General features: G+C 34.4%; 3 non-coding genes and 1 pseudogene across 3 annotated transcripts; all 4 read left to right on the top strand.

Moving 5' to 3' along the window:
• The first annotated feature begins 7,162 nt into the window (after positions 1 to 7,162).
• LOC132506153 (small nucleolar RNA SNORD113/SNORD114 family) lies at positions 7,163 to 7,237 on the top strand. Its single transcript, XR_009535730.1, has one exon. It is a non-coding gene; the product is annotated as a small nucleolar RNA SNORD113/SNORD114 family (small nucleolar RNA).
• A 1,999-nt stretch (positions 7,238 to 9,236) lies between these two features.
• LOC132506148 (small nucleolar RNA SNORD113/SNORD114 family) lies at positions 9,237 to 9,314 on the top strand (annotated as a pseudogene).
• A 1,303-nt stretch (positions 9,315 to 10,617) lies between these two features.
• On the top strand, positions 10,618 to 10,692 carry LOC132506150 (small nucleolar RNA SNORD113/SNORD114 family). Its single transcript, XR_009535729.1, has one exon. It is a non-coding gene; the product is annotated as a small nucleolar RNA SNORD113/SNORD114 family (small nucleolar RNA).
• A 2,300-nt stretch (positions 10,693 to 12,992) lies between these two features.
• On the top strand, positions 12,993 to 13,067 carry LOC132506096 (small nucleolar RNA SNORD113/SNORD114 family). Its single transcript, XR_009535707.1, has one exon. It is a non-coding gene; the product is annotated as a small nucleolar RNA SNORD113/SNORD114 family (small nucleolar RNA).
• The last annotated feature ends 1,662 nt before the right edge of the window (positions 13,068 to 14,729 follow it).

The following is a 14,729-nucleotide window of genomic DNA, read 5'->3' as shown; positions in this document are numbered from 1 at the left end:
ATCCACGAAACAACTTGCTGGGATTTTGATTGGAATTGCCTTGAATCTATAGATCAAGTTGGAAAGAAGTGATATTTAGACAATATTGACTCTTCCTATCAATGAACGTGGAATATCTTTCCATTTATTTAGTTCTTCTTTGATTATTTTCATCTGAGTTTTATAGTTTTCCTCATATAGTATTTATACATATTTTTTCAGTTTTATACCTAAGTACTTCATTTTTTGGGTGCCAATGTAAATAATATTATGTTTTTAATTTCAAATTCCACGTGTTCATTGCTATTATATAGGAAAGTGATTGACTTTTATTTATTTACCTTGTATCCTGCAGCCTTGCTATATTTGCTTATGAGTTCCAGGAGTTTTTTGGTTAGTTCTTTTGTATTTTCTATATAGATGACCATTTCATCTGTTAATAAAGACAGTTTTATTTCTTTTTTCACTAATAATATACTTTTTATTTCCTTTTATTCTCTTATTATGTTAGCTATAACTTCCAGTACAATGTAGAAAAGAAGTGTTGAGAGGGAACATCCTTGCATTGATACTGATATTGGTGGGAAAGCTTCAAATTTTACATCATTAGGTATGATATTATCTATAGGTTTTTTGGTAAATATTCTTTCTCAAGTTGAGGAAATTCCTCTGTATTCCTAGTTCACTGAGAGTTTTTTTTTTCTCATGAATTGCTGTTGTATTTTATCAGATGCTTTTTCTGCATCTATTGATATGATCATGTGAGTATTCTCCTTTAGCCTTTTGATGTGATAGATTACACTAATTGACTTTTGAATACTGAACAAGCCTTGCATAGTGGGATAAATTCCAGTTGATCATATTGTATTTCTTTTTATACATTGTTGGATTCAATTTGCTAATATTTTGTTGAGGATTTTTGCATCTATGTTCATGAGAGATATTGTTCTGTAGTTTTTCTGTAATTTTTATTAGGGTAATGCTGGCTTCATAGAATGGGTTATGAAGTGTCTTCTCAGCTTGTATCTTCTTAAAAAGGCTTTAACAATCTACAGATTCAGTGCTATCCCTAACAAACTACCACTGGCATTTTTCACAGAACTAGAACAAAAAATTTCACAATTTGTATGGAAACACAAAAGACCCCCAATAGCCAAAGCAATCTTGAGAAAGAAAAATGGGGCTGGAGGAATCAGGCTCCCTGACTTCAGACTATACTACAAAGCTACAGTAATCAAGATAGTATGGGCTTCCCGGGTGGCGCAGTGGTTGAGAGTCTGCCTGCGAATGCAGGGGACACGGGTTCATGCCCCAGTCCAGGAAGATCCCACATGCCGAAGAGCAGCTGGACCCGTGAGCCATGGCTGCTGAGCCTGCGCATCCAGAGCCTGTGCTCCGCAACGGGAGAGGTCACAACAGTGAGAGGCCCGCGTACCACAAAAAAAAGGTAGTATGGTACTGGCACAGAAACAGAAATATAGATCAATGGTACAGGATAGGAAGCCCAGAGATAAACCCACGCACACGTGGTCAACTAATCTATGACAACGGAGGCAAGAATATACAGTGGAGAAAAGACAGCCCTTCAATAAGTGGTGCTGGGAAAACTGGACAACTACATGTAAAAGTATGAAATTAGAACACTCCCTAACACCATACACAAAAATAAACTCAAAATGGATTAAAGACCTAAATGTAAGGCCAGATACCATCAAACTCTTAGAGGAAAACATAGGCAGAACACTCTATGACATAAATCACAGCAAGATCCTTTTTGACCCACCTCCTAGAGAAATGGAAATAAAAACAAAAACAAACAAATGGGACCTAATGAAACTTAAAATCTTTTGCACAGCAAATGAAACCATAAACAAGACAAAAAGACAACCCTCAGAAAGGGAGAAAATATTTGCAAATGAAGCAACTGACGAAGGATTAATCTCCAAAATTTACAAGCAGCTCATGCAGCTCAATATCAAGAAAACAAACAGGGCTTCCCTGGTGGCGCAGTGGTTGAGAGTCCGCCTGCCGATGCAGGGGACACGGGTTCGTGCCCCGGTCCGGGAAGATCCCACATGCCGTGGAGCAGCTGGGCCCGTGAGCCATGGCCGCTGAGCTTGTGCATCCGGAGCCTGGGCTCCACAACGGGAGAGGCCACAACAGTGAGAGGCCCGCGTACCGCAAAAAAAAAAAAAAAAGAAAAAAAAAAGAAAACAAACAACCCAGTCCAAAACTGGGCAGAAGAGCTAAGTAGACATTTCTCCAAAGAAGTTATACAGATTGCCAACAAACACATGAAAGAATGCTTAACATCATTAATCATTAGAGAAATGCAAATCAAAACTACAACAAGATATCATCTCACACTGGTCAGAATGGCCATCATCAAAAAATCTACAAACAATAAATGCTGGAGAGGGTGTGGAGAAAAGGGAGCCCTCTTGCACTGTTGGTGGGATTGTAAATTGATACAGCCACTATGGAGAACAGTATGGAGGTTCCTTAAAAAACTAAATATAGAACTACCATACGACCCAGCAATCCCACTACTGGGCATATACCCTGAGAAAACCATAATTCAAAAAGAGTCATGTACCAAAATGTTCATTGCAGCTCTATTTACAATAGCCAGGACATGGAATCAACCTAAGTGTCCATCAACAGAAGAATGGATAAAGAAAATGTGGCACATATATACAATGGAATATTACTCAGCCATCAAAAGAAATGAAATTGAGTTATTTGTAGTGAGGTGGATGGACCTAGAGTCTGTCATACAGAGTGAAGTAAGTCAGAAAGAGAAAAACAAATACCGTATGCTAACACATATATATGGAATCTAAGAGAAAAAAAAAATGGTCATGAAGACCCTAGGGGTAAGACCGGAATAAAGACACAGACCTACTAGATCATGGACTTGAGGTTATGGGGAGGGGGAAGGGTAAGCTGGGACAAAGTGAGAGAGTGGCATGGACATATATACACTACCAAACGTAAAATAGATAGCTAGTGGGAAGCAGCCGCATAGCACAGGGAGATCAGCTAGGTGGTTTGTGACCACCTACAGGGGTGGGATAGGGAGGGTAGGAGGGAGGGAAATGCAAGAGGGAAGAGATATGGGGACATATTTATATGTATAACTGATTCACTTTGTTATAAAGCAGAAACCAACACACCATTGTAAAGCAATTATACCCCAATAAAGATGTTAAATAAATAAATTTAAAAAAAGGCTTTAAGAGAACTGTTATAATTTTTTCCTTAAATATTTGGTAAAATTCACCAGACAATCCACCTGGGTGTGGTGCTGTCTGTTTTGGAAGGTTATTAATCTTAGACCTATTTCTTTAATGGATGTAGGCCTATTCATATTGTCTATTTCTTCTTGTTTGGATTTTAGCAAATTGTGTCTTTTGAGGAACTAGTCTATTTCATCTAGGTTATCAAATTTGTGGGCATGGATTTCACAGCATTCTGTGACTATTCTTCTAATGTCCCAGGGATCTGTAATGCTTTCTCCTTAGACTTTCTATAATAGTAATTTGTGTCCTCTCATTTTTTTTCTTAGCCTGGCTAGTAGCTTACTGTTTTTATTGATCTTTTAAAATAAATAGCTTTTCATTTCATTGATTTTTCCCTGTTGATTCTCTGTTTTCAATTTCATTGATTCTGCTTTAATTTTTATTATGTCTTTTTTTCTGCTTACTCTGGATTTAGTTTGTTCTTTTCCTAGTTTTCTAAGGCAGAAACTTAGATTACTGATTTTACATATTTCTTTTTTTCTTTAAATAAAAATTGTATATATTTAAGATGTACAACATGATGTTTTGATGTACATATATATAGAGAGAAATAATTACCACAGACAAGCTAATTAACATATTCATCTCACACACTTTTATATTTTGCTTTTTTGTTTTTGTGATAAGAGCATCTGAAACTACAAATTTCCAGTATACAATATATTTATTAACTATGGTCACCATGCTGTACATTAGATTTCTGGAACTTACCTACCTTACATAATAGCAGATTTGTACCTTAGACCAACATCTTTCTATTTCCTCTACCTCCCTGCTTCTGGTAACCACTAGTCTAGTCTCTGATTCTATGAATTCACCTTTTTTAGATTCCATGTGTCAGATCATTCAGCATTTTTCTTTCTGTATCTGGCTTATTTCACTTAGCATAATGTCCTCCATGTTCATCCATGTTGTTGCAAAAGACAGGATGTCCTCCTTTAAGGCTGAAAAATATTACACTGTATATATATACCACAATTTCTTTATCCATTCATCTGTCAGCAAACACTTAGGTCTTCTTTTCTAATGTATGCATTCAATGCTATAAATTGCCCTCCAAGTACTGTTTTTGCTGCATCCATTTTTTTGTTTTTTTGGTGTTTTTGAAACAGGAGACGTTAACATAAATGAACGAGAAGCTCATTGAATGAGAAGCAGTTATGGACATATGTTGATGACAGGTCATATAAAAAACATTAGGATTGAACAGATTGTGTTCTCTAAATTTTATTAACAGCCCAAACATGATCTAGTCTGTTATGTCTGTGACTAACAAGTGGATAGACAGATGTTTGTATCATTCAGGATTTATTCCTAGTGTCTTTGCATTCATAGATATTGATGTATTGTTATAATTGAATGCATAAATAAAATCCTATCTTAATTGTTTAAAATAAGAGAAAGCACAGATCATTGGAAGACCATGTTTTATGAGACAATGATAATTATTAGTTTGGGTTTTTGCTACTGATGTTTATAGAAAGAAAAATTCCTAGCCTACTCCCATTTTTGATAAGGGACATATAATTCATTGCATATAATAATATTTCTGTTCTGGATTACTGGCTGGTTTACCATTTTGACTTTCTTCATATTATAAGCATATAATTTAATCATTCCATGAGTAGTTAAGTAAATAAATAAATGAACATAGAAAATTGAATCAAGCAGAGTCATCACTGAGAATGTGAAATAAGAATTTTTAAAAATGAGATTATGGGTTCTTTCCTTTTCTGTTTTTTTTAAACTGAAGTATAGTTGATATATAATATATAAATTACAGGGGTACAATATAGTGATTCACAATTTTTAAAGGTTATGTACTCCATTTATGGTTATTATAAACTATTGACTATATTCCCCATGTTATACAACACATCCTTTTAGCTTATTTTATACCTAATAGTTTGTACCTCATAATTCCTTACCCCTATATTTCCCCTCCCCCTTTTCTCTCCCCACTGATAACCACTAGTTTGTTCTCTGTATCTGCTAGTCTGCTTCTTTTTTGTTATATTCACTAGTTTGTTGTATTTGTTAGATTCATACTTTCTTTCTCTGTCTGACTTCACTTAATATCAATATGATAATCTCTAGGTCCATCCATGTTGCTGCAAATGGCATTATTTCATTCTTTTTTATGGCTGAGTAGTATTCCATCACACACACACACACACACACACACACACACACACACACCTCACATCTTCTTTATCCATTCATCTGTTCATGGACACTTAGGTTTCTTCCATATCTTGGCAATTGTAAATAATGCTGCTGTGAACATTTGGGTGCATGTATCTTTTCAAATTAGTGGGTTTTTTTCTGAATATATACCCAGGAGTGGAATTGCTGGATTATATGATAGTTCTATTTTTAGGTTTCTGAGAAACCTCCATACTGTTTTCCATGTTTTACATTCCTACAACAGTATATGAGGGTTTCCTTTTCTCCACATCCTTGCCAACATTTGTTATTTGTGTTATGTTTCATGATGGCCATTCTGACAGGTGTGAGGTGGTATCTCACTGTGGTTTTGATTTGCATTTCCCTGATGGTTAGCGATGTTGAGTATCTTCTCATGTGCCCGTTGGTCGCCTGCTTTTCCTCTTTGGAAGAATGCTTATCCAGTTATTCTGCTCATTTTTAATTTTTTTTTTTTATGTTGAGTTGTATGAGCTGTTTGTATATGTTGGATATTAACTCCTTATTGGATTTAAAGGTACCCAAATAAAGATTTAAATGTACCTAATTCTGCAAAAGTAGCATCCATTAAAATTATCTTTTATTCTGTTAAAACTGTTAAACTATAAAGATATATATATATATATATATATTTTTTTTTTTTTGCGGTACGCGGGCCTCTCACTGTTGTGGCCTCTCCCGTTGCGGAGCACAGGCTCCAGACGCGCAGGCCCAGCGGCCATGGCTCACGGGCCCAGCCGCTCCGCGGCATGTGGGATCTTTCTGGACCGGGGCACGAACCTGTGTCCCCTACATCGGCAGGCGGACTCTCAACCACTGCACCACCAGGGAAGCCCCCTATAAATATATTTTTGATAAATATCTTTCTTATTCTTATGTGTGAATTCAACAGTGGCTATAACTAAAAGTATCTAAAAGTAAAAGTCGAATACTGGATTAATTAAAAAGGACCGAAGTTTATAACTCCCTAGCTCCAAGTAACTAAAATACGCTTAAATTCTAGTTTAATTCTCCTTCTTCCTCCACAGAATGACCACAGGACAGCACACTTATTCATTTTCTAAGAAGCAAAATCTTGGCAGTTAGCTCTGTGAGTTAAGAACCTAGAGAAAAATAAGTAAGAATTGAAGTTCCTATCCTTGGGTAGGATGATTTGTTCACAAATACTTAGTGGTATTTCAAAAGAATCAATGTGTATAAAGGAAATAAAAATCCCAAATATGGACCAATGATGGAAATATGTTATGAATCAAAAATTATGTTTAGTCTAATTCAGCAGTCTAATTCAGTAGTCATTTCATTCATTTTTAGAACTACTTAATATTACATTTTATGTTCCTCCACAAATGACTTAAACATTTCCATATCGGTATAGCACTGGCTGGTAACCGTGTGGCAGCCCACAAGCCCATGGAAGACTCTGTGTTTGAGAAGTGATTAAAGGTGGTGCTTTCATCACTTTTCATTGAACCATCATTAAAACATGGGCAAACTAAATAAAAGTAACACCCAGATGGACCAATGGTCAATGTGGATTTGGTATGAAGCATGGATGTTGATTGATCACACATGTTCTCTGAGGTCCATTATAAAAGGAGATTTTGTTCCTGGAATTTTATGATTATATTGTTATTCGTGGATCAATTAATAAGTAAATACAGAAAGAACAACGTGTCTGGATTGATGATGAGTTCCATGGGGTATCTGAAACAGGAGTTTTGATTAAATCCATATGCAATTCTGAGGTCCATTGCAAAGAGGCACATGGTTAAATTATTCCCTCTGTGGGAAATGAGCACATGGTACCTTGTGTTTGTACTTTTGTGGTTCTTGGGGATGGATTGTATTTTTATTATAAAGTTGAGCCATAAATAAGTGAAATGTATCAATGAATTTAAAAATATAATAAGTCATGTACCTATTATTAAGGAATGTAACGAAACATGGATTGTTATTAAAATCTAGCTGAGACTCTGACTCTTTACTATACATTAATAGTAGAGACTGTTACTGCTCTGGAAAGTGGTATATGTATGGTCATTTGTATATAACAGTTTTTGTTCTGTGGTGGTGGTGGGTTGCTGACTGGTTGTGGTATTAAGGAAATGCAAATGCATTTACTTGTATAAATACTTGTTTAAATAACCACTTAATTGAGAGCCAGAGACCACTGATGAGAATGTTTTGTAAGACAACACTTCTAATTAATCCAATCCTGTTTTTCATTGATTTTTGTTAAAACAATAAAAAAAGAAGCAAGTCTGTTATTCTCAATGGCAATGACCATAGATAGACATAAATTTTGTTCAGTGTTCTTGTCTAGTGGATAAGATCACAGATACTGATATGCTTGTATAAAAGAAAGAAGGTATAATTTTATATCTTAATCTATTTTTTAGGAAGTCAGCAAACCACAGACCAATTCAGAACACATGTTTTGATATCAGGATACTGACTCATTTTGTTTTCTGAGTCAGATATTCTAGGAAAAATTCTAAGCTCTTCTATTCTTTGAAAGGTACACCTGAACTTTTCCAAGTTCCAGTAATTTGATTCTGGGTTAGTGTCTAACCATTTTGAGTTTTCTTTAGAAAAATAAAGACATGATAATATTATTCCTTGAAAAATAAAATAAATCAGTAAGTGAATGAATCCATAAGTCCATATAGTGGAGGATTGGTGAGATTGTACCATGAAACATATTAAATATGTCCAATTCTGCAGAAGTCCAATAAGATGATCTTGGCTCTTCCTATGTAAGTAGCAGGTAAAGTCAGATATCTGGAATTGTAGTTTTAATTTTGTGTTGAACAATGAATTTGGTGGTATTCATATAATTTAATAGTAAAATGTAAGTAAGTAAATAAAAGAGTGCCATTCTTAGGAAAATGATGAGAATGTGTTATAGCAATTTGAAAAAAGTTAACTCTATAGTTTTTGATAATAGGCTCTTATTTTTCTTTATAGAATGAACACCACACATCTGATTTAATCATTCTCTAAAGGTGAAGACCCTTACTTCTGAGACTAAGGAGCTTAAAGACCGAAATAAGGAAACATCAATGTTGGTGTTCTAAGCTCCAATGGGGGTTGTTAATGGGATCCCACTAAATTATTTCAATAAAATAAATAGTTAAATAGTACATGAAATTAAGGAATGCCAGTTACCAGCTCATGATTGGAATGTGTCATAAACTAACATTTATGATTAATTTGACTCGGCCCAACTAAGGACTGTTACTAAAGTGATGGAGGGCATTTCACATATTTTCAGAGCAGTTTAACTTCCTACTTAATATTCTTGCCACATTTGCTGAATCCATTTCTTCATTGATTAAGATCTCAGTTGTTAACTCTTTGAGGCTGGAGTACTTTGGAAGATGGCAGATGTCATTTTTGTCAGTTGTGGGCTAAGATGATAGGTCTGTGGTTGTTGATTACACTAGCTTTAATATAAGGACGGATCAAGTGAAAGAGTAGCAGGTGGGCACTAATCTTAAGAAAGGGATTGATATGAAGCAAGCATGTTGATTAATCCCTACATGTAAAACAGAGCCTCACAGTGAAAAGTGACTGAGTCTATTCACTCTACATGAACAGGGGCAACGAACAGATCTTGGTTGTATTTAAGGCTTTTGTTCTTAGTTTTGTGTCACCGAAGGTAATTGATTGTATAATTATTCGTGAATTCATGAACGAGTGAATCAGTTCAAGAAGGCATAAGTGGATGAAGAAATAGAAAGACATGCCTGGGTCGATGATGGGTATTGGTGGAGGTATCTGAGTCAATAACTTTGATTAAGTGTTCTGTGTAACTTTGAGGTCCACTATGGAAAGAGAACTAGTAAATATTCTCTGTAGACATTAACTAGCAGTAGAAGTTAGGAAAAGGCAATAAACTTGTTCCTGGGCTTTTGTGGTTCATGGATACGGATTGTATTATTGCAAGTGAATCAGTGCATGAATAAAGAAAGAAATGTACATCTGAAAAACGAAGAGATTTGCTCATGGAGCAATCAGTAGAGTGCAATAAAATAAGTATTAATATTAATACAGTCCTGAAGTAGAATGAACAGGTTTAGTCTGCAATCCTCTTTCACATGGAGCATATGAGTATCTGTGGTCAGGAGGCAATGTTTTGAGTTTTGGTAGTTTGCTATTTTTTAATTAGGAAAAGGAAAAGTGTTTGCATCAGTCAAAAATCTATTAAATAACCATGTACTTAACAGATGTTTATATTCGTGGATATCTGTAATCATTACAGATCTTAATCTTGGGCTAAGTGGTGGAGTTAATAATGTTTATTATATTATTCATAACTAAGAATTCAATACTGGATTAGTAAAAAAATTACATTTTTGAGCCAAAGTTTATTGTTATCTAGTTCTGCCTGGCTAACAATAATTAAAAAATTGAAATCTAGTCTAAATCTGCTTTTTTCCTCCCCAGAGTGAACACAAGACAGCTGATTTAATCATTTAATAAAGAATTGTTATCGCAAGCAAGGAGCATAAAGTCTAATATAAGTAAGTCCCTTGGTTCACATTCTTTGTTTGGATAGTTTATTCATGAGTGTTAGCTGAAGAATTCCAAAGTAATAGTTATGTACTACATACATGAAATATATAAAATACTTCAAGTATGGACCAATGATGGGAATGTGTTACAAACCCCAAATTATGTTTAATCTAAATCAGCACAACTGAGGTCATTTTAAAAGCAGATAAAGTTATTTAATTTATTCTCCTAGCTGTTTAATATTATTTTCTATTTTCTACCATGGTTGATTTCACCGTTTGCATATGGGTAGAGGGGCTGATAACGCTTTGTGGGCAGCCCAGAGGTGATTCAGATGGTGGTTTCATTGTTTTTCATGGAACCATCTTTGACATACAAATGAATTAAATAAAAGAGGGCCACACAGGAAGCAATGCTGAATGTGGGTTTGATACAAAGCCGGGATGTTGATCCATCCACACGTGCAGGTTTGAGTTCCATTATAGAAGAAATGTCGTTTATTAGCTCTATAGGGTGAGAGCCTAAAATTCAAGGATCTTGTTTTTGGAATTCTGTGATTGTATTATTTGTGCATCAGAAAATTAATCAATAAATGAAAAAAATTTTTCTAGCAAGGACCAGTGATGAATCTCATGGGGTTTGTGAAACAAGAATTTTGATTAAGCCCATCTGCAACTCTGAGGTCCATAACGAAGAGACATCTCATTATTCTCTTTGTGGGAAATGAGCGTACAAGCACCTTATTCTCAGGCTTTTTGGTTTGGGGTATGAATAGCATTATTAGAATAAATTTAGCCTATGAATAAAGAAATATATCAGTGAATGAGGAATAAGAGAGATATATGTGTACTACTTTTTAAGGCATGCAATGAAACATTGATAATTACGAAAACAATTTTGAGATTTTTAGTCCCAGTAAATTAATAGTCAAGGCTCTTATCATTTTTGTAAGGAGCATATGGTCATTTGCACACAAAACTCAATGTTTTTGTTTTGTGTGGAGGCGAGTTGCCAATCGATCATTTTATTAAGGGAAGAGAAATACATTTACATAAATAGTTGATTGAATAAACTGTGTAATTGGGAGGGAAGGCATTGAATGATGATGAGACTCTTTTATTCAGCCACATTTGTGATTAATTCAATCTTTTTATGCAATTTTATGTTGCATACAAACAAACTTAAAGGAACCAGTTTGCTATTCTTTTGGGTAATGACATTAGGACAAATGTAAATATTATTCAATTGGGTAATGACATTAGGACAAATGTAAATATTATTCAAGGTGCTTATCCAGTGTGGGTGGGTCACAGATATTGAAGTTTAATTATAAGTGAACAAATGTATACATTTGTATCTCAATCAATTTTTCAAAAAAGTCAGTCAATATTACCTCAATGGAAAGCATGCAATTGGATGTAAAGATTGTGATTCATCATGTTTTACACAACTGATGTCCACAGGAAGATAAAGAGTCATAGGCCTTTCCAATGGTGTACATAGACATTTGTAAATAATAGTGTTTCAGTTCTGTTTTGATGATTGTTTAAGCTTTTTGGAATTCTTTTAGAAAAATAAAGGGATGGTCTTATTATTCCATGAGTAATTAAATAAAGAAATTAGTGAGTGAATTAATAAATATATTAAGTAGGGTAAAGCTTGAACTATTGGTGAGATTGTGCCATGAGTTGAATCTCCCATGTATCCAATGCCACACAAATAAAGTTCAATAAAAAAGATGATCTTGGCTCTTCGTGGGTAGTAAGTAGAGAGACATATTCTTTTTTTTTTTTTTTTTTTTTTTTGTGGTACGTGGGCCTCTCACTGTTGTGGCCTCTCCCATTGCAGAGCACAGGCTCTGGACGCGCAGGCCCAGCGGCCATGACCCACGGGCCCAGCCGCTCTGCGGCACATGGGATCTTCCCGGACCAGGGCATGAACCCATGTCTCCTGCATCGGCAGGCGGACTCTCAACCACTGCGCCACCAGGGAAGCCCCGAGACATATTCTTAATAATTATAGTTATTTTTCTTCTGTTTACTGCTAGATCCAGTGGTGTTCGTTGTATTATTTAAAATTAAGAATTGCACAAGTTAATAAATATAAAGTAGAGCTCTCTCTTTCCAAATGTTGAGAATAGAATGCAAACCAAGGATTATTGTTACCTGATTATTGATGTTTAAAAATGGGTAATTGTAGGTTGATTCTTTTTAAAATTTGCTTTTTACTGCTCAGAATGAACAACTCTACCGTATTTGATTATTAGCCCATGGCAAAGATCTTGAGTTTTACCTCTTCGGATAAAGAGAGAAGAGATCTATGTAAGTAATAAAGTTCATGTTCTACTTGGGGGTCTTGGTCATGGGTATCCACTGAGATGTTTTGAAGGAATAAATGGCTGCATACACAAACAATTCAAGGTGGATGACCAATGATTAAAGTGTGTTAGGAATTCAGAATTATGATTACTCCATTTCAGCATTTCAGCATGACTGAATTTATTAGGACAACAAGATGAAAGGCATTTCACTCATTTTCAGAAAATTTTAATATTCCATTTAACTTTTTTACCACAGTGGATATAAACTTCTCCATTGGTATTGTTATAGACCACGAACCCACTGAGGAGGAAAATATACAAAAATGGAAAATTTTGCATTTTTCTTAGTTGTGGTATAAAATGAAGTTCATTGTTCATCTTTAAAATATGGATGTTAAGTGAAAGAGGTCCAAGCATGGACAAATGGCTAATATGGAACTGATATGATGCAAGGAAATGGATTCACTCCTATTTTCAATGCTGGGCTGCATTGCACGAAGAGAGCTACTTCTCTAGCTCTGTAGGAAGTGAATGTTCACAGACATATTCATATCTTCAAGGATCTTGGTTTTATTTTCCTAATTAATGGACATTGACTGTATTATTATTAATGAATCAATGAATAAGTCAAGAACAATATATCAAACAAAGGCACAGAATACCAAGTCTGGATCAATGATGAGTATGCGTGGGGCATCTGAATAACATTTTGATTAAACCCAGTCTGTAACTCTGAGGTCCGTTGCATCTTTGGGAAATGTGCTTACGAAGTCAGAAATATTCAAGGATTGTGTTCTTGACCTTTTGTTGTTTATGAATATGGATTGTATTATTGTAAGTAAATAAATGTATGAATAAATAAAGTATAAATAAAGAGGAGGGCTACACCTTGTCCAATTATGAAAGGAGCTTATGAACCAAAAATGATTGTTAATACATTTCTGAAAATTTGAGTTCAATAAAATAGACCAAGGCTACTCCTCCTTTGGGAGCATAGATATATGTGAACATCAGTGTTGTTCTTGGTTGGTGGTGAGTTTCTGGTTGTATGTCTTATTTTAAGAATATTTACATAACTGTACAATAATAATAATAAATATATTCAATAGTAATATAACAAATCATGATAAACATATTAATATAACATTTAATTAGTAGTTTAATACAATCAATAATGAAAATAAAATACAAATGATTAGATAGTTATTGAAACATACAAAAGGTCTAAGCATGAGAATATACTAATTATGAATCCTCTTGTGTTCATTGATTTTTATTTTTAAAAAAGTAAATGCACGTTGTTGATGATTTTTGTGAGTAATCATCAAATGGATAGATTTAGTGTCTCTCAGCGCTTTTGTCAAGTGTTCTTAGGCTTCACCAATATTAGTGCTATTATTATAAGTGAGTAAAGCATAATTTCATATCTCAATCTATTATTTAAAAGAGTACAAACTGTGGGCCCCTTAGGAGCATATGTAATATGTGCAGGAGCATGATTAATCCTGTTTTATTGCCTAGAAATCCACTTAAATAAAAAAGATCTGAGCCCCTCCATCTTTAAGGAAGGATCACATAGACCCCACTCTCTAAACACATCTTGCTGTTAACATTTAAATTCAAACAGCCAAAAATAAAAATTTAGTTCCTTAGTAACACTAGGCACATTTCAAGCTATAAGTGGCCAGTGGCTACCATTTTGGTCATTGCTGATAGAGAAAGTTGCATGTAATAGTATTTAGTTTTGAATAGCAGATGGCTCTATCAGTTTGTATTTCCTTTCAAAAAAAAATCTAGATAATTAAATTATGCTTAGAATTATTAAATAAATGAGTGAATAAATTAATCAATAAGTACATAGTTAAAGTATATGGCACCAAGGGGTCAGATTGTGTTTTGAAATAAGAATTTAAATTTATCACATTTTGCAAAAGTTTTCCCCATTAAAAAAATTATGTGGCCTTTTTGCGATTATGTAGGGGTATAGACAAATATTAATAATAGTTATAGTCCTTATATTGGGTGATAGATTAAAACACCTTCATAAAAACATTTAAGAAGTCTTTATTATTTTATTTCACACTAAAACTTAAGTCAATAGATGAAAAGGATACCACTGTTGGATGGATTGATGAAAATGTGACACAAACCAATGTTTCTGGTTAATCTAGTAATGCAGAACTGACTTCTATTTTAAAAATCTAAGTTTACACTTTTCATTCTTTTAAAAATCTGCCTTTTCCTTCTGAATGAACACTCCATGTTGGATTCAGTCGTTGTCCAATGATGAAGATCTTAGCTGTTACTTCTGTAGGTGAGGAGCAATGTAAGTAACAATCAAAGTTTCTGTGTTTTGTTCGTATGGTTTGTTCATGTGTGGTCACTGAGGTAGTTCAAGAGAACAA

Source organism: Lagenorhynchus albirostris, chromosome 1 (genome assembly GCF_949774975.1).
Source record: "Lagenorhynchus albirostris chromosome 1, mLagAlb1.1, whole genome shotgun sequence".
Classification (NCBI taxonomy): domain Eukaryota; kingdom Metazoa; phylum Chordata; class Mammalia; order Artiodactyla; family Delphinidae; genus Lagenorhynchus; species Lagenorhynchus albirostris.
Note: the sequence above shows the minus strand (reverse complement) of the source record. Positions and strands in the feature narration are given on the sequence as shown.